Consider the following 21,776-nt stretch of genomic DNA (forward strand, 5'->3'; position numbering starts at 1 on the left):
GCTGACCCGTTTTCGGGCTGCAACGTTAATGTTGCAGACTTTTCAGACGATGATTAAGGAGTTTTTAGGTCGTGGTTCTATACTCAGTGATGCTGTTGGAGTTGATGGACTCACTTAACTTCCAAGCCTTCCGCTGTTATCGTTATTAGATGGCCGCCATATTTATTGTAATAAGTTCTCTTTTGAGACACTCGATGTAATAAGTGTGTGATTGCTACTCTGCTATAAATCCTCCGAGTACTGTGTGGTGTCAGCATTACTGATCCAGGGATGACACCAGAGCATAGAGATCAGACTGTTTGAGGTCTGGTCGCTACAAAACAGTTATTGAGAAAACACCGTAGGTGATGACCTCAACCAACACACAAAGTTTCTAGAAATAAACCGTGTTGGATCAATGAACAATCACACACAACATTCTCTTGAAAACTGTTTGCGTTAGGCCACCTTGCACAAACGTTTACCACATAAAAATTGTGTGTGATGGATAGCCTTTGCCACACAGTTTCTTCTACGCACCATGTGTGATGCATTCAATAACGCAAACGATAAAATTGTTAATATCGTGTGCAATGGCAACGCTATCACAAACGATTTAACGGGGGAAATTGTGTGTGTTGTACATGCGAAGTGAAACGTTTTCCTTGGAGCGACTGTGTGGGATGTTCATACAAACGGAAACGTTTAGTGGAGACTGACTGTGTGGGATGTACTTACGACCGGTAATGATTTCGCCTGTATAATTGCATTTTTTAGCATTACTATACGTATAACCGTATTTGAGCGCTCGCCGGTCGCACACGACCTCAGTTTGTCGAGTGTGTGTGCCAGGAGGGCATATCCCTAACGGTTTCTGGGTCGTGTGGGAAGGACCCCCCTATCGCCCACACTCACTTGGTGACGGTTCCAAATGTCGTCGCGGAAAGGGGTTAAAAACCGTTTGTATAACACCTCACTGTACCAGTGCTTGGCAAATGAAATCCCATAAGAATTTGCAAGGGATTATCAGAAACATTTGCAATGAAATAAAACAGAAGTTTCAGATGAAAAACAGAAAGTTTAAAAGAGATCTAGATGAAAAAATTTTAGAGAGACATAATGGCAAGAAAAACATGCAAATGGAGAAGTACTGAGCAAAAGAACACTAGAGAACTTCATCTAGAAAAAGATTGGTGACAAAGTCACCTATGTTAGAGTATATTGACTTAGGGGCCAAGTGAGATCGCTTGATCATAGGCCATACTCATCGTTTAAGCTCAAAATGGGGTTACTATTTTTTGTTTAAGCAGTTGATGTATTCACATCTTGTTGAGTTGCTTTATCTCATGTCTTGGAGTAAAGCTTCTCTAAGATGGAATGACATACCTTAGGGTGTGGTGTTGATCTTCATCATGTAGTCCAACTTGTGTTGGATGCTCAAGGTTGATGCTGTCCATCAACAGTTGGGAGCAGCACTAGTAGTTTGAGCATCTTCCTACATGGGTTAGTCTTGCAAGGAAGAGCACTTGTGTATCCTAATTGACAAACATGAAATTTTACATATGGAGATAGTCAAATGATATGGTGAGTGAGTTCATGATTCCTTGAGATCAACATCTAAACAATAGGTACTTGGTGATGTAGAAATTGCTTGGGATATGAGTGACTTGCAGTTTCTTAGATTGAGACTTATCCAAGTACCTACAAGGGTTAGATAACATGCAAGGGTACAAGTATATATCCAAGACATATGATCATTATCATAAGAGAAATATCAAGGATTAGTCAGAAAAGGCTCATGCCTTGCATGTATCCAAATGGAGCTTCTACTCCAAGTTTGAGGCATCAATGATATTCAATTCACCTCTCAAACAGCAAAATACTTTCTCATCAAGCGGTTTGGTGAATATATCTGCATATTACTTATCGGTTCGAACATGCTTAAGATTGATGTCTCCTTTAGCAACATGATCCGGAATGAAATGATGACAAACTTCAATGTGCTTAGTTCTAGAATGTTGCACGGAATTGTGAGCAACCTTAATAGCACTTTCATTATCACAAAGCAATGGAACATGTATCCCATAATCCTTAAGAGTTTGGGTCATCCAAAGTAATTGAGCACAATATGACCCGGCGGCAATGTATTCCACTTCGGCAGTGGATAAGGATACCGAGTTTTGTTTCTTGGAGGACTAAGACACAAGGAATCTACCAAGAAATTGACAAGTACCCGAAGTGGACTTTCTATCAACCTTGTCACCGACGTAGTCCGAATCAGAGTAGCCAACAAGATCAAAAGATGACCTCTTAGGATACCAAATGCAAAAGTTTGGTGTATGAATTAAGTATCTCACTATCCTTTTCACGGCCTTAAGATGACACTCTTTAGGGGCCGCTTGATATTGTGCACACATGCACACAGTTAGAATAATATCGGGACGGGAGGCACATAGATATAACAAAGAACCAACCATAGAGCGGTAAACCTTTTGGTCAACCGGTTTGCCATCCTTAGTCAAGTCAAGATGTCCACTAGTAGGCATGGGTGTTTTCATACCTTTGATTTCTTGCATGTTGAACTTCTTGAAAAGATCCTTGGTATACTTTGTTTGAGAGACAAAGGTACCGTCCTTAGTTTGCTTGATTTGCAAACCAAGGAAAATTTTGAGTTCACTCATCATAGACATCTCAAACTTCTCCGACATTAGCCTTCCAAACTTTTCACTAAAATGGGGGTTATTAGAACCAAATATGATATCATCCACATAAATTTGGCACACAAATAATTCACCATTTACCCTTTTAGTAAAAAGTGTAGAATCAACCTTCACAATTTCAAAGCATTTTTCAATGAGGAACTTGGTCAAGCATTTATACCATGCTCTAGGAGCTTGTTTAAGACCATAAAGGGCTTTGTGAAGTTTGTAGACATGATTAGGTTTCTTGGGATTGACAAAGCCGAGAGGTTGTTTAACATAAGCTTCCTCCTCAATTTCTCCACTTCGAAAAGCATTTTTAATGTCCATTTGGTATAAAGTGATATCATGGTGATTGGCATAAGCAAGTAAGATGCATATGGACTCAAGTCTAACAATGTGGGCATATGTCTCACCATAGTCCATACCTTGGACTTGAGTGTAGCCTTGAGCGACGAGACGGGCCTTGTTGCGTACAACTTGTCCATATTCATCTTGCCTATTTCGAAACACCCATTTGGTTCCAATGACATTGTGATTGTCGTCGGGATTTTCAACCAATGTCCACACTTGATTCCTCTCGAAGTTGTGTAGCTCTTCGTGCATAGCATTTACCAAATCCGGATCCTTCTTCTACCTTCATAGCTAGGTTCAACACTAGAAATGAATGAGTAGCATTCACAAAAGTTAGCCAAATGAGTTTTAGAGTGAGTGATTCTCCCGGTTTGGATACCACTGAAGATTTGTTCGATGGGATGGTCTCTTGTGACTCTTGCTCTAACTCGTGAGAGCTTTTGTTTGGGTTGGGGTGGAACATCCTCTTCATGTATCCTCCTTCTCCTCCTCCTTCATTGTTGTTGGTGTTGTCGTTCTCTTGTGGAGGTGGAGAGGGAGGTTGAGGTGGTTCATCTTGTTGTACTTCCTCATTTCCTCCGTCTTGACGTGTTCCACTTGTGGATGCCTCCAAGTCAAGTCGTGGTTCACCTTGATGTGAAGTTAAGGCTTCCACTTGAATAGACAAAGTACTCTCCTTCATCTCCGTTGGGCGAATCTTGCCAATGGACAAATCTTGGAGTACTTCCGAAGGATCTTTGTCCCCTACATCAATTGGCAATTGCCCTACTTGCGAGCCGTTAGATTCATCAAACTTCACACCTACCGTCTCTTTAACTTTTCGGGTGAAATTGTTGTAGACACCGTAAGTGTGCGAGTTTGAGCCATAGCCGTGTAGGAAACCTTCATGAGATTTAGGAGCAAATTTTGAACGATGATGCTTGTTAAGAATGTAACATTTTGAGTCAAATACTCGAAAGTATGCGACTTGGGGTTTGTTACCGGTGAGAAGCTCATATGTCGTCTTACCGAGAAGCTTGTGAAGATATAGTTGATTTGTAGCATGACAAATTATCTCAACCGCTTCCATCCAAAGTGTCTTGGTGTCTTGTATAGATCAGGCATCGTTCTTGCCATCTCAATAAGTGTCCAGTTCTTCCTATCAACAACTTCATTTTGTTGAGGCGTGTGCGCGACCGAGAACTCATGTGAAATCCCTTCTTCATCAAGAAAGGTATCCACATTTGCGTTCTTGAACTTCGTTCCATTGTCGCTTCAAACCTTCTTGATCTTCACTTTAAATTGATTTTGGGCCTTCCTAGAGAAGGTCTTGAGGATCTTTTGGACCTGTGATTTATCATCAAGAAATAATACCCACGTAAATCTTGAAAAGTCGTCAATAATGACCAAACCGAACGAGTTACCACCGAGGCTCTTGTAGGCGTTGGGACCGAAAAGATCCATATGAAGTAGCTCAAGCGGTCTTCTCATGGTTATGATGTTCTTCACGGGATGACTTCCTCCAACTTGTTTTCCTGCTTGACAAGCACTACAAAGTCTATCCTTGTCACACATGACATCTTTAACACCAAGGATGTGATCACCTTTAATAACATTATCAAGATTTCACATGCCCACATGACCTAACCTTCTATGCCATAACCAACCTTTAGAAGATTTAGCAATTAAGCAAGTACGAGGTTGAGCTCTCTTAGTGAAATCAACAATGTATAGATCACCTCTACGAATACCGTTAAAGACCATATTATGGTTATCTCTATGAAACACTTGCCAATCTACTTCAGTAAATAGAACATTGAAACCAAAGTCTGCTAGTCTAGATACGGAAAGGAGATTGTAGCCAAGATATTCAACGAGCATAATGTTTTGGATAGAGCTATCACTGGAAATGGCCACCTTACCAAGGCCAAGTACCTTACCCTTGGAGTTATCTCCAAACGTTACATACTTGCATGGGCCGTCGTTCTTAGCAAGCTCACAGAACATGTACTTGTCTCCGGTCATATGATCAGTACATCCACTGCCGAGAATCCATTATTTCCCTCCGGCCATGTAATCACGAAGGTTAGCCATAAGACCAAAGTGTCTCATCGACTTCTCAAGGTCAAAGTCACTATCTTCATCCTCATCATAATATCCATGCTCAAAGTCATCATGTGGTTGATGATCACCTAGGAAAAGTCACTAATAGTCTGTGAAATGATGCTACTAATGACTCCAACATTTCCTTTGGAACGCATAAGGTCACGGAGCTCAAATAGACATTCATCAAACTTAGGATCACTAGGGTTCATATTTTGAAAAGCAATTGACTTTTGAAGAATCTCATCTAGATTTTTCAAGGAGTAATTTGGAAAGCACTCTTCAAGATATTTCCATATAGTATAAGCACATTCGAAAGTAGGCAAACATATGAAGAAATTTCTAGGCAATCCTCTAATGATAAGATCAATAGTTCTAAGATTGTGAGTCATGTCAAGATACTCATTGGGGGTAGGTTGCAAAGGATCAATAGGGGACACATAAGGGCTAGTGATATACTTGTTAAAATCATATTCATTGAAAATCTGAAGCATCTCATTCTTCCAAGAACTATAGAACTCTCTGTCAAGCATAGGCACTCTACGTCTAATAATCCCGATTGTAGACGCATACATATTACTCCAATGGTGATTAAACCAAAGCAATGGAGACCAATGCTCTGATACCAATTGAAAGGATCGAGAAGAGGGGTCTAGAGGGGGTGATTAGACCCTCAACAAGTAAAAGTGGAAGTTTTTAAGTTCTTCAAGTTAAGGTAGAGTTTTAGCACAAGTTTAAGCATTCGCAATACATTTCAAGCAAGCATGCATGACACGAGTATATGCAGCGGATAAGGTAAAGCATGATAATTGCAAGAAAGTAAAGGGATGAGATTGGAGTGTGTAAACACAATGAAGACATGAAGATTTTTGGCATGGTTTTGATAGGTGGTGCTATCGTACATCCACGTTGATGGAGACTTCAACCCACGAAGGGTAACGGCTGCGCGAGTCCATGGAGGGATCCACCCATGAAGGGTCCACGAAGAAGCAACCTTGTCTATCCTACCATGGCCATCGCCCACGAAGGACTTGCCTCACTCAGGTAGATCTTCATGAAGTAGGCGATCTCCATGACCTTACAAACTTCTTGGTTGAACTCCACAAATTGATAGAGGCTCCCAAGAAACATCTAACCAATCTAGGAGACACCACTCTCCAAAAGGTAACAAATGGTGTGTTGATGATGAACACCTTGCTCTTGTGCTTCAAATGATAGTCTCCCCAACACTCAACTCTCTCTCTCACACACAAATTTGGATATAGTGGAAAGATGATTTGAGTGGAAAGCAACTTGAGGAAGGCTAGAAATGAAGATTCTTGTGGTAGGATTGGTATATCTTGATCTCAACACATGAGTAGGTGGTTCTCTCTTAGAAAATGTATGGTGGAAGTGTAGGCACATTCTTATGGCTCTCTCACATATGGAAAAGGGGTGGATGGGTATATATAGCCTCCACACAAAATCCAACCATTACACACATTTGACCCATCTTGGTGAGATCGAATAGCTAAACTCGGTGAGACCGATGAGTTCAAAATGTGAACATTAGGAATCTCGGTGGGACCGACTGGAACAACATGGTGGGATGGATGTGCTAGGGCTTAGGGAAAACCTCATATTGGTGGCGCTGATTGCATCAACTCGGTGAGACCGAAGTGGAGCAATAGGGCAACCGAGAATTGGTCAAGCCATCTCGGTGAGACCAATTGCAATTTCGGTGAGACTGAAATAATTGCAACTGATAACAGGGAGTTGGCAAGGCCTTCTCGGTGTGACCGAATTGTTAGGGTTTCCGGTTGTGGCTATGTCATATGAACTCGGTGGCACCGGATAGAATGAATCAGTGGGGCCGAGTTGGAGTTTAGGGTTTTGACATATTTGGATGGAGAAAGTGGTTGAGGGTTTAGGAGCAATATCACTAAGTGCTACTTCTTGAGCTTGCGTTGGTTTTTCCCTTGAAGAGTAAAGGGTGATGCAGCAAAGTAGAGATAAGTATTTCCCTCAGTTTGAGAACCATGGTATCAATCCAGTAGGAGGTACAAGCAAGTCTCCATTCTATGCACCTGCACAAACAATCAAACACTTGCACCCAACGCGATAAAGGGGTTGTCAATCCCTTCAGGGTCACTTGCAAGGATGAGATCTGATAGAGATCGATATAAAAGATTACTAAAACATAAAACAAAGTAAAAACAAATAAATTGCAGCAAGGTATTTTTGGGTTTTTTGGTTTATAGATCTGAAAATATGATGGAAACAAGACCGGGGAGCCATAGGTTTCACTAGAGTCTTCTCTCCTGAAAGAAAATAATACGATGAGTGAACAAATTATTGTCGAGCAATTGATAGAAAAGCGCAAAGTTATGACAATATCCAAGGCAATGATTATGAATATAGTTGGCAAAACCAAACCGATAATTCATAGATAAATACAAAGATATCAAATCACGCATATATGAATTCAGAGAAGATTCAAATAATATTCATAGATAATCTATCATAAATCCACAATTCATCGGATCTTGACAATCACATCGCAAAAGAATATTACATCGGATTGATCTCCAAGAACATTGAGGAGAACATTGTATTGAAGATCAAAGAGAGGGAAGTAGCCATCTACCTACTAGCTATGGAGGGTACACTAGGTTGCGGCGGCGGGAAAGTATTTTGGTGGACGCTTCTGGTTGTTTGGGAATATTTCTGAATTTATAGGCCAAGAATTAGGGTTGGAGGAGCTCCAAGGGGCCCACAAGACCTCAGGGCCCCCTAGGGTGCGCCCCTGAGGCTTGTGGCCTCCTCGGGACTCCTCTAACTTCTTCTCCAAGTCCTACGTGGGCCTTCTGATCCAAGAAAAATCATCGCAAAGATTTATTCCGTTTGGACTTCGTTTGGGATTCCTTTTCTGTAAAACTCAAAAACAAGAAAAAAATAGAAACTGGCACTAGGCTCTAGGTTAATAAGTTGGGAAAATATTGTTTTTGCCACTCTAGATTTTACCAATTTTCCTTATGCCACTCTAGATTTTGACATTTTACTTTTGCCACTCTTAGTTTTTTATAATTATCACATTTTCCATTTAGTGGCAAAAGAAAATTAAATTTATTTTGTTTTTGCCACTCTTAGCTTTTGACAATTATCACTCTGAAAATTTTGCTTTTGCCACGGGAATGGCAATTGTGATAATTGTCAAACCTAAGAGTGGAAAAAGTGAAATGTTAAAATCTAGAGTGGCATAAGAAAAATTGACAAAATCTAGAGTGGCAAAAACAAAATTTTCCCTAATAAGTTAGTCCCCAAAACAATATAAAATAACATATTAATGCATATAAAACATCCAAAACAGATAATATAATAGCATGGAACAATAAAAATTTATAAATACACTGGAGACGTATCAAGCATCCCCAAGCATAATTCCTGCCCGTCCTTGAGTAGGTAAATGATAAAAACATATTTCTTGATGTGGAATGCTACCTAACATATTTATCCATATAATTTTCTTTATTGTGGAATGAATATTCAGATCCATAAGACTCAAAAAAAGTCTAATATTGACATAAAAACAATAATAGTTCAAGCATACTAATAAAGCAATCGTGTCTTCTCAAAATAACATGGCCAAAGAAAGTTATCCCTACGAAATCATATAGTCTGGCTATGCTCCATCTTCATCACACAAAGTATTAAATCATGCACAACCCCGATGAAAAACAAAGCAATTGTTTCATACTTTGATATTCTCAAAACTTTTCAACTTTCACGTAATACATGAGCGTGAGCCATGGATAGAGCACTATAGGTGGAATAGACTATGGTGGTTGTAGGGAAGACAAAAAGAAGGAGAAAGTCTCAGATCAACTAGGTGTATTAATGGGCTATGGAGATGTCAATCAATAGATATCACTGTGAGTGAGTAGGGATTGCCATGCAACAGATGCACTAGAGCTATAAGTGTATGAAATCTCAAAAAGAAACTAAGTGGTGTGCATCCAACTCGCTTGCTCACGAAGACCTAGGGCAATTTGAGGAAGCCTATCTCTGGAATATACAAGCCAAGTTCTATAATGAAAAATTCCAACTAGTATATGAAAGTGACAACATAGGAGACTCTCTATAATGAAGATCATGGTGCTACTTTGAAGCACAAGTGTGGTAAAAGGATAGTAGCATTGCCCCTTCTCTCTTTTCTCCCATTTTCTCATTTTTTTTGTTCGGGCTTCTTTTGTCCTCTTTTATTTTTTGCAAAGTCCGGAGACTCATCCCAACTTGTGAGGGAATCATAGCTTCCATCATCCTTTCCTCATATGGGACAATGCTCTAATAATGATGATCATCACACTTTTATTTATTTACAACTCAAGAATTACAACTCGATTCTAACAAGATATGACTCTATATGAATGCCTCCGATGGTGTACCGGGATGTGCAATGATCAAGATAGACATGTATAAAAAATATGAACGGTGGCCTTGCCACAAATACTATGTCAACTACATGATCATGCAAAGCATTATGACAATGATGCAGCGTGTCATAATAAACAGAACGGTGGAAGTTTCGTGGGAATATATCTCGAAATGGCAATGGAAATGCCATAATAGGTAGGTGCGGTGGCTGTTTTGAGGAAGATATATGGTGGATTTAATGCACCGGCGAGAATTGTGCGGTACTAGAGAGGCTAGCAATGGTGGAAGGGTGAGAGTGTGTATAATCCATGGACTCAACATTAGTCATAAAGAACTCACATACTTATTGCAGAAGTCTATTAGCTATCGAAACAAAGTACTACACGCATGGTCCTAGGGGGATAGATTGGTAGGAAAAGACCATCACTCGTCCCCGACCGCCACTCATAAGGAAGACAATCAATAAATAAGTCATGCTTTGATTTCATCACATAGCGGTTCACCATACGTGCATGCTACGAGAATCATAAACTTTAACACAAGTATTTATACCAATCCACAATTACTCACTAGCATGACTGTAATATCACCATCTTTATATCTCAAACAAATGCAAGGAGTCAAACTTCTCATAGTATTCAACATTCTCTATATGAAAGTTTTTATTATATCCCTCTTGGATGCCTATCATATTAGGACTAAATTCATAACCTAAGCAAATTACCATGCTATTTAGAGACTCACAAAATAATATAAGTGAATCATGAGTTCAACAATTTATATAAAATAAAGCCACCGCCGTTCTCTAAAAAGATATAAGTGCAGCACTAGAGCAAATTGCCTCGCTCAAAAGATATAAGTGAAGCACATAGAGTATTCTAATAAATTCATGATTCAGGTGTGTCCCTCTCAAAAGGTGTGGATGATTGTGGCAAACTAATAAGCAAAGACTCATGTGGTAAATAAAAATATAGCATCAAGTAAATTTACCGATGGATTGAAGACGAAAGAGGGGATGCCATCTGGGGCATACCCAAGCTTAGATGTTTGGTTGTCCTTGAATATTACCTTGGGGTTCCTTAGGCATCCCCAAGCTTAGGCTCTTGCCCCTCCTTATTCCATAGTCCATCAAATCTCTACCCAAAACTTGAAAACTTCACAACACAAAACTCAACAGGAAACTCATGGGATCCGTTAGTGTAAGAAAATAAATCACCACCTTTTGGTACTATTGTGAACTCATTCTTTATTTATATTGGTGTAATATCTACTGTATTCCAAACTTTCCATGGTTCATACCCTCCTATACTACCCATAGAATCATTAAAATAAGCAAACAACACAAAGAAAACAGAATCTGTCAAAAACAGAACAGTCTATAGCAATATGTAAACTTCGTATAGTTATATAACTGCAAAAGTTCTGACAAACTAGGAAAGCCAGGGATATTTGTATATAAATATTGTGTAAAAAATTCAGATCAAAATCACGCTTTTCTGATTCAAAATTGTTTTACTGGGTGCAAAAGTTTCTGTTTTTCAGCAAGATCAAATCAACTATCACCGTAAGCCATCCCAAAGCTCTTGGCTCAAACACTAACTAAAACACCAAAACATAATTACTACAGAGGTAATAATGTGTATTTATTGAAAAATAGAATCAAAAACATAAAAATAAATTTGGGTTGCTTCCCAACAAGTGCTATTGTTTAACGCCCCTAGCTAGGCATAAAACATAGATCTAGGTATTGTCATCTTTGGTATGCAATCCATAAGTAGCCCTTATAATAGATTCATATGGAAACTTAATTTTATTTCTTGGAAAGTGTTCCATGCCCTTCCTTAATGGTAATTGAAATCTAATGTTTATTTCTTTCTTATTAATAATTGCACCAATCGTTCTAAGGAAAGGTCTACCAAGAATGGTAGGACATGTAGGGTTGCAATCTATATCAAGCACAATGAAATCTACTAGCACATAATTCCTATTTGCAACAATAAGAACATCATTAATTCTTCCCATAGGTTTCTTAATAGTGGAATCCGCTAGATGCAAATTTAAAGAACAATCATCAAATTCACGGAAACCTAGCACATCACATAAAGTTTTTGGAATCATGGAAACGCTAGCACCCAAATAACACAAAGCATGGTACTCATAATCTTTAATTATAACTTAATAGTAGGTTCCCACTCATCATAAAGTTTTCTAGGGATTGAAACTTCCAACTCAAGTTTTTCTTCAAAATATTTCATCATAGCATCAATGATATGTTTAGTAAAAGCTTTATTTTGATTATAAGCATGATGAGAATTCAACATGGATTGCAACAAGGAAATATAATATATCAAAGAAAAATTATCATTATTAAAGTCCTTGAAATCCAAAAGAGCGGGTTCATCGCTACTTAAAGTTTTGACCTCTCCAATCCCACTTTTATCAATTTTTGCATTAAGATCTATAAACTCGGAATCATGGGGACGCCTTCTAGCTAAAGTTGACTCATCTCCAGTCCCATATTTATCAAGATTTATATTGTAAAACAAAGATTCAATAGGAGTCACATCAATCACTTTAAGGTTTTCATCGTTATTCAAAGACTCCGGTTTAGCAGCCATCTTATTCACCAAAGTGGTTTGTCTATCGGAAATTTGGCCTACTAAGTTTTCAAGATGAGAAAATTGAGACTTAAGACCATAAAATTCCTTGGTAACATCATCAAGATCTTTATTAATATACTCCATCATAATTTTTTGTTCTTTAACCTTGTTCCAAAAGAAACTATTATGCTCAATTACAAAGACATGAAGCTTTTAGCATTATTTTCAATATCTTCCAACTTCCTATAGTAAGGATCAAAGCTCTTGGGTTGAGCCATATGGGCTAACAAGCAATCCAACACACAAGCAACCAAAAAGCAAACAAAAAGACGCACGCAAGAAGGGCGAACAAAAGGGCAAATCTTTGTGTTTTTTTTTCTGAAATCGTTTTAGAAGTGGGGGAGAGGGAAACGAGAGGCAAACGGCAAATAACGTGATGTAAGAGATGAGAGTTTATGGTGGGTACTTGGTAGGCTTGGTGTAGAACCTCCCTCACAATGGCGCCAAAAATTCTTGCTGCTACTTCTTGAGCTTGCATTGGTTTTTCCCTTGAAGAGGAAAGGGTGATGCAGTAAAGTAGAGATAAGTATTTCCATCAGTTTGAGAACCAAGATATCAATCCAGTAGGAGGTACAAGAAAGCCTCCAATCTATGCACCTGCACAAACAATCAAACACTTGCACCCAACATGATAAATGGGTTGTTAATCCCTTCACGGTCACTTGCAAGGATGAGATCTGATAGAGATAGATATAAAAGATTACTAAAACGTAAAACAAAGTAAAGACAAATAAATTGCAGCAAGGTGTTTTTGGGTTTTTTTGTTTATAGACCTGAAAATATATGATGGAAAATAGACCCAAGGGCCATAGGTTTCACTAGAGGCTTCTCTCTTGAAAGAAAATAATATGGTGGGTGAACAAATTACTATCGAGCAATTGATAGAAAAGCGCAAAGTTACGTTGATATCCAAGGCAATGATTATGAATATAGGCATCATGTCTGTGTCAAGTAGACCGACTCCTACCTGCGTCTACTACTATTACTCCACACATCGACCACTATCTAGCATGCATCTAGAGTATTAAGTTCAAAAGAACAGGGTAACGTCTTAAGTAAGATGACATGATGTAGAGGGATAAACTCAAGCTATATGATGAAAACCGCATCTTTTTACCCTTGATGGCAATAATACAATACGTGCCTCGCTATCCCTACTTTGTCACTAGGTAACGTCTTAAGTAAGATGACATGATGTAGAGGGATAAACTCAAGCTATATGATGAAAACCACATCTTTTTACCCTTGATGGCAATAATACAATACGTGCCTCGCTATCCCTACTTTGTCACTGGGTGAGGACACCGCAAGATTGAACCCCAAAACAAAGCACCTCTCCCATTGCAAGAAGAACCAATCTAGTTGGCCAAACCAAACTGATAATTCAAAGAGAAAAACAAAGATATCAAATCATGCATATAGTAATTCAGAGAAGATTCAAATAATTTTCATAGATAATCTGATCATAAATCCACAATTCATCGGATCTCGACAAACACACTGCAAAAATAATATTACATCTGATAGATCTCTAAGAACATCAAGGAGAACATTGTATTGAAGATCAAAGAGAGAGAAGAAGCCGTCTAGCTACTAGACCCGTAGGTATGTGGTAAACTACTCACGCTTCATCGAAAGGGCAATAGAGTTGATGTAGAAGCCCTCCGTGATTGAATCTGCCTCCGACATGGTACCGGAAAAGTCCCCAAGATGGGATCTCACGAGTACAGAAGGTCACAGTGGCGGAAAAGTATTTTGGTGGATGCTTCTGGTCGTTTGGGAATATTTCTGAATTAATAGGCCAAGAATTAGGGTTGGAGGAGCTCCGAGGGGCTGATAGCGGCTTGAAGCTACGTCCGTATTTCCCCAAAGAGGAAGGGATGATGCAGCACAGCGACAATAGGTATTTCCCTCAGTGATGAAACCAACGTTATCGAACCAGTAGGAGAATCAAGCAACAACATGTAAATGGCACATGTAGACAAATAACAAATACTCGCAACCCGACGTATTAAAGGGGTTATCAATCCCTTTCGGGTAACGGCGCCAGAAATTGGCAAACGGACGTGAATAAATTGTAGTAGATTGATAGATCAAAATCCAAATAAGAATAAATAAGAATAAATTGCAGCAAGGTATTTTTGTATTTTTGGTTTAATAGATCTGAAAATAAAAGCAAAGGAAAATAGATCACAAAGGCAAATAATATGAGAAAGAGATCCGGGGGCCGTAGGTTTCATTAGTGGCTTCTCTTGCGAAAAATAGCAAACAGTGTGTGAACAAATTACTGTTGGGCAATTGATAGAATTTCAAATAATCATGATGATATACATGCAATGATCATTATATAGGCATCACGTCCAAGATTAGTAGACCGACTCCTGCCTGCATCTACTACTATTACTCCATACATCGATCACTATCCAGCATGCATCTAGTGTATTAAGTTCATGGAGAAACGGAGTAATGCAATAAGAATGATGACATGATGTAGACAAGATCTATTTATGTAGAAATAGACCCCATCGTTTTGTCCTTACTAGCAATGATACATACGTGTCGGTTCCCCTTCTATCACTGGGATCAAGCACTGTAGGATCGAACCCACTACAACGCACCTCTTCCCATTACAAGATAAATAGATCAACTTGGCAACAGAAAACCCAAATATCAGAGAAGAAATATGAGGCTCTAAGCAATCATGCATATAAGAGATCAAAGAAACTCAAATAACTTTCATGTATAAAAAGAGATAGATCTGATCATAAACTGAAAGTTCATCAAATCCCAACAAACACACCGCAAAAGAGTTACATCATATGGATCTCCAAGAGACCATTGTATTGAGAATCAAACGAGAGAGGGGAAGCCATCTAGCTACTAACTACGGACCTGAAGGTCTACAAAGAACTACTGACGCATCATCGGAGAGGCACCAATGGAAGTGGTGAACCCCTCCATGATGGTGTCTAGATTGGATCTAGTGGTTCTGGACTCTGCGGCGATTGGAATTGATTTTTGTCGACTCCCCTAGGGTTTCTGGAATATTGGGGTATTTATAGAGCAAAGAGTCGGCGCGGGAAGCCACCGAGGTGGGCACAACCCACCTGGGTGCGCCTGGGGTCCCTGGCACGCCGTTGTGGGTTGTGCCCCCCTCGGGGCACCCCCAAGGTGCTTCTCTGGCACATTGGGTGTCTTCTGGTCCATAAAAATTCCACAAAAAGTTTCGCTGCGTTTGGCCACCGTTTGGTATTGATTTTCTGTGATGTAAAAAACATGCAAAAACAGCAACTGACACTTGGCACTATGTTAACAGGTTAGTACCAAAAAATGACATAAAATGACTATAAAATGATTATAAAACATCCAAGATTGATAATATAACAGCGTGGAATAATCAAAAATTATAGATACATTGGAGACATATCAGCATCCCCAAGCTTAATTCATGCTTGTCCTCGAGTAGGTAAATGATAAAAACAGAATTTTTGATGTGGAATGTTGCCTAACATGTCATATCATATTCTTTTCGTTTTAGCATGGACATTTGGACTTTTATATTGTTCAAAGCAATAGTCTAGTTTTGACATGATATCTTAAATACTCAAGCATATCAACAAGCAACCATATCTTTCAAAATATTAATGCTAAAATAAGCTATCCCAAGCCCATCATGCTCAATCATTGATCCATTCATGAAACACACTCGCATATTAACTACACCCAATGCTCAAGTACGATCATATTGCCTGCTAGTTGGTGCTTTTATAAGAGAAGATGGAGACTCAAATTCAAAAACAAAAATTGAATAAAGTAAATGAAAGTCCTTTCGCGAAGGGAAGTAGGGATTTGTAGAGGTGCCAGAGCTCAAAGCGAAAATTGAGAGATAAAAAAATTTTGAGAGGCATACTTTTCCCACCAACAAAAACGACTTAGAGTTCCCAACACTTTCCATGCTAGATATATCATAGGAGGTTCCCAAACATAAATTAAAGTTTATTCCTTTTTCCACCATACTTTCACTTTCCATGGCTAACCGTATCCACGGGTGCCTTCCATACCAACTGTAGTGACCTGACCCGAATGGATCAAGTCTCTGTGCTTAAGTGTCATCCCTGGATCGGTATGCTGACACACACAGTACTCGAAGGATTTATAACAGAGGTAAATCACATGTATAAAGTAACATAAATACTATTACCTCAATCCATATAGCGGAAGCAACAAGGTTGTGGATTCCCATCAACACCAACGGCAAAGTTGAGTGTAGAAATCGTAACCCTAACGTATCACTTACTTGTCGTAAGATAATCCTGCAACATGAGACGTTGCAGCCCAAAACGGGTCAGTACATTGAATGTACTGGCAAATTCACACCATAGAGAAAATGATGAACAATGGCTATCACTATATGCGTATATGGCTGGTGGAAAAGCTCTATGGTTATAATGTTTTTGCGTAAAGCCAAGTTTTCCCTACTGCAAAGGAATAAATTTATTTAACTATCTTGGTGGTTGTTTAACATTGAGAATGGTTGACAACATTCTCAATCCCAATTAAGTAACATCATTAAAACCCAACAATATTCATTTAAAGTAACGTGATGAGATCAATAGGATAATCCAAGAACTAGATACTCAAGATGTCCATAACCGGGGACACGGCTAATCATGATTAGTTTATACACTCTGCAGAGGTTTGCGCACTTTTCCCCACAAGACTCGATCACCTGCGTTTGGTTTCTCGCACTACAGGGTGTTTGAGAAGACGGATGACCGAGACATAGTCTTTCAGAAGCGCTAGCACCTTACGATCGGGTAGACCGTACCACCTACAACCCCTACATCTGCTAGTCTACCACTGTAAGAGTTCGCACAACTTAGTCAACTATGCCAGAGCCCATAATGGCTTGTGGCTGCACACGGAAGTTTCTAGTATGAATAATCTCATGATCCCTTTGAGCCTGGGTGGCGGTCCAAAATAAAACAGGCAAGTCCTGGAAACCCCAGGTGCCTCAATCCACCCAGATGTGTGTTAGGTTGCCACCTTAGATAAACCATTAATTAACAATCTCACATTTGTCATGGATTTCACTCACCCAATCCACGTCTACTAGCATAGCATGGCATAATAAGCAAACGTAGAAGTAACTCCCAAAGGTTTGATAATAAACAGGTAATAGGTACTACCTCATCTACTTCCCATCCCACAATTTAATTAGATCCTAATCATGCAATGTGTGAGGATTGATCTAATGCAATAAAACTGGGTTGTAGAAAAAGGTATGATCAAAGTGTGAACTTGCCTGCAATGTTGATGAAGATGATTCACACTCAAAACTCTTGATAGCTCTACTCGTCACACTCCGGTCAATCTATCGTAAGCAAGCAATAGTAACCACACATAAGCAATCACTCAAAAGATCGGGAAGAACGAAGAAGACGATTCGGAAACATCAAAACCAAGAAAATAACTCTTGCAACATAAAACAATTTCTAACAGTACCAAAATTATGTGAATTTGGCCTTATTAGAATGTTTAGGTCAAGAGCTTCGATTTGCAAAAAGAATCAACTCAAACGGAGCACGAAACTCAAGTTATGATCAAACGAAGTTTGAATTCAAATCTGATCTAATTCAAATTTTAAAATTTTCAAAAACATGTTTGAGTTGGATTACTGGATAGAGGAGATCGTAACTAGAGAAGTGGGCGTTGGTTACGTTGGATTTGGACTAACGAGTAAAAGATGTGGTTGTTTGAGAAAGTTAGGGACTAATCTGTAAAATTCTAATCACAGACGGGTCCCTGGCAGAAATAAAATAGAAAACGAAAGGCTATATAACGAACGTTCGCTAACGAACGCTAATGACGAACGCGTTTCGCTAGATTAGAAAAAAACGAACGGATCTAATCCGTTAGATCTAAATCCAACGGACGAGAGGCGGAGAGGAGTACCGCGGCGGCGGGCGACGTCGGCGGCGAGGAAGACGGTGGCGGCGGCTTCGGCGTTTGAACGGGGAGGCGGCTCCGGTGGCTCTCCGGCTCGAGCGTCACCACCAGAAGGAGCGGGGCGACGAGGCGGAGACGAGGGAGGCGGCAGCTCCGGTCGGGTGACGGAACGGTGCGGGGCGACGGACAGCGGATCTCGTCGGAGCTCGAACTCTGGCGAGTGCGGCGGTGGCTGCAAACGGCGCGGCGGCGGCTCGGCTTCGAGCGGCGAGATGCGGGAGAGAGAGGGGTGTCCGGGCGGCGGCTTTATAGGAGGAGGGGAGGCACGGTGGCGTGGGGAAGGGGCGCCGGTGACGGGCGGCGCCGGACTCCGGGAGGAGTCCCGGGGACGACGGGCGAGGCGGCGCGGAGCTGGGCCTTGGCCTAGCTGGGTGCTGGGCCGGCCCAGTCGGCGGCGGGGAGTATTTTTTTAAAACAATTTCCAGATAAACATAATATAAAAACAAAATAAAAGAAAATTATATAGGCATATAATATATCAAAATTTTCAGAAAAAGATTTTCTACGACATGAACATTTTTCTAGCATTAAATAAAATACACACAAATTCTAATAATTCAAAGAGTGCTACTGGTCTATTAAAATCCAACAAAAATCATTTTAAAAATACCAAAATGATTTCAAATTAATTTTTCTCCAATTTTCTAATGTAGGGAATCATGTTACCCTAATTTCCAATATATTTTATTTTTGGAGAAAAATAATTTGAATAAAACTCAAATAAATCCAAATTGAAAATTAATTCAAAAGGACTTTGAATTGATTCTTTGAAACTCCCAACTCATATTTCATATAATTTGAAGAAGTCATTTTATCTTCTCTCGTGAAAATCATTGAGTTGCATAAAGTTTCCAGAATGGAAATATTTCCAAATGAAATTCAAATATTTTCAAACACCCCTTTCATTTAATAAATGGAAGAAGTCATGTCATCTTCTCTCTAGGGTTTTGTGTTGAAAAGAATTTGAATTCATGGAGATCATAAAAGCAAATATGAAAGTTTGGGAAAGTCCTTTTATTCCCTCTCATTTAACTTTCAAAAGTTTCGAATTCACTCACTTTCAGACAATCAATCAAAATCATCAAATCTATCTATTTATTATAACATTCCAAAATTTAGAATTTTGGGATGTTACAAACCTACCACCCTTAAAAGGAATCTCGTCCTCGAGATTCGGAGAGGCTAGCAAGAAAAGGTTAGGGTTTGGGGGTCTCCTCAAAATCCATCGATCATCATAGGGGTCTGGGGTGCTACCACCCTTAGAAGCATGGTTACTGTTCCATCAAAACTCATATACTCCATCCTTATTCTTGACAGTGTCGGTCTTCTCAGATCTTCAGATAATTCCTTATCCGGGCTCTTCCGGTAACGGCATAACCTTTTTCGTCAATTCTTCTGTACTTTCATCTTGGTAAGGTTATTCCGAGACTGGGTCTTCTTAGCTGACGGGTCTGGCGCCAAAACTAAACAACTATCGATATCTCATGGTGGTCAACAATTTATGGTTTCTCCTGCAGGAAATGGGTCTGGGTGATCCTCACCGTATAACCTACGGTTGGCAAAGCTGCCTTGTACAAGGGAAAAATTACCAATACCATTCTAAGGTTTAAACAGGTTTTGATCGTCGTCTCTCTACTATAGGTAAGTCACTCAGATTTACCATCCCATATAGCAAGGCGAATAATAAGAGTAAGTCGGTATGGTGATCAATCCATCCCGCACCCAAATCATTACCTTGTATACAGTTTAGCGAATCTCGCATTCTAACACTCGGTCATCCTCACAAGCATTGCAGAATTTCTCTTGTCGACGAACCAAGTTCGGAATAATCCATTGATTCTGCAAGCCAGACAAACATCTATCGTTCCTTCACCACTCTTAGGTTTTGCGTAAACTCCTATAAGATCGTCTATCGATAAGGGCATATCCACTTCCAGGGTTTTTCCTTCAGCAAGAATGTGCTTGCTTCTTGGCAGGTCCTGGGGCCTGTGGGTTATGGCCCATCTCATCACTTGTAGTCCTTGAACTTATCATCGGGCAACTTATCGCTATTCCAACATCCAACTTCCTAGTATTCTTAAATCCATCCAATTGTATTGTCTTCCTTCCGTCTATTGGCACCAAACTAGGACATGATTACTCAGACTCATCATGGAGTTTCCATTGATCCATATTTCCAACATCATACCTCCTTTATATCCAATAGTAATTCATCTCTTCATCCTCGTGGGATATCCCTCATACCGAGATAAAAACTTATACTTATGAAGTCCATATTCCACTTCGTGGAACATCATTATCCTTTCCGCGGTCAAGCGTCCTTACAGGGGAATATTGGCCATCTCTGCATGGCACTTCTTCAACTGGGAAACGTGAAACACATCCTGAACTCCTGACAGTCCTTCGGATAACTCCAACTTGTAGGCCACTTCTCTCATACGCTCCAAAACTCGGTATGGTCCTACAAATCTCGGGGCTAACTTACCTTAACTCCAATTCGTTTAACTCCTCGCAGAGGGGTACACGAAGACATGCTCTGTCTCCAATTTCATAGACTACCTCCTTGAGTTTTTAAGTCTACATAACTCTTCTGCCTGGACTGAGCTACCTTCAGTCTATCTCGAATCAACTTAACATTCTCTTCTGACTCCTTGATCACATTTGGTCCAAACAACTGACGGTCTCCAACTTCATCCCACATACTCTTGGGGCATCACACATATCGAGACAAAACTCGTATTCATTTTGTCCGAAATCCATTTCAAGGTACTACCACCCTTAAAATGCACCAATCTTCCATAGACCATATTTCTCTTATCCTCAAAAGGGTCAAAATTCTTCTTCATAGAGTAACAACTCATAAGATCCATATCAGTACCAACGATGCTAACTTTATTCACTCTCAATTAATTAAATCTCTCGCTTTTCCATTACATGTCTCAATTCAACACCTCAAGAAAATGTTCTCACTTCTACTACTCCATTACTTCTGTTGCAAACTCAACTATCTAGCACAAGTATCCTTCTCCTTGGGGCATTCTCTGGCAAAGTGCCCTGCTTCATTACAACGGAAACATATTACTTCTGGGAAGATTCGAGGTTTCCTTGTGATTATATAGCCTACTTGGGTCCTTGGCTTCCTTTTGGGCAATTGCTGAGGTAGTGCCCTGACTCCTTGCACCTATAACAGGTGACATGACTCAGATCCTTCCTGGAATCCAATCTACTTCTCTTTCTGGACTTTTCCATTCCCATCAGAGCTTCTATTTCCATTGGGTCATACTCTACTTCCTTTGTCGAGAATTCTACTAAATCCCCATTCAAACAATTCTGGGAGATGTGTCCTTCTTCTCCACATGAATAGCATGACTTGGTGCAGGGTTTAATTGGCTCTTCTTTGGGTGTGTCCTCCACATCTTCCTTCATCACAGGTTCTTCTAAACTTTCCATAAGGGCTCCTTTCATTACTTCTTTATTGTGCTGGATGGTTCTTCGTACCATGGGGTAAATGTGACACTGAGCAGGGTAGTGGGTAATCCCTTCACACAAGAAACAAGTAATCTGCCTATTTGGGCATTTT

The sequence above is a fragment of the Triticum aestivum genome, chromosome 1A (genome assembly GCF_018294505.1).
Source record: "Triticum aestivum cultivar Chinese Spring chromosome 1A, IWGSC CS RefSeq v2.1, whole genome shotgun sequence".
NCBI classification, from domain to species: Eukaryota; Viridiplantae; Streptophyta; class Magnoliopsida; order Poales; family Poaceae; genus Triticum; species Triticum aestivum.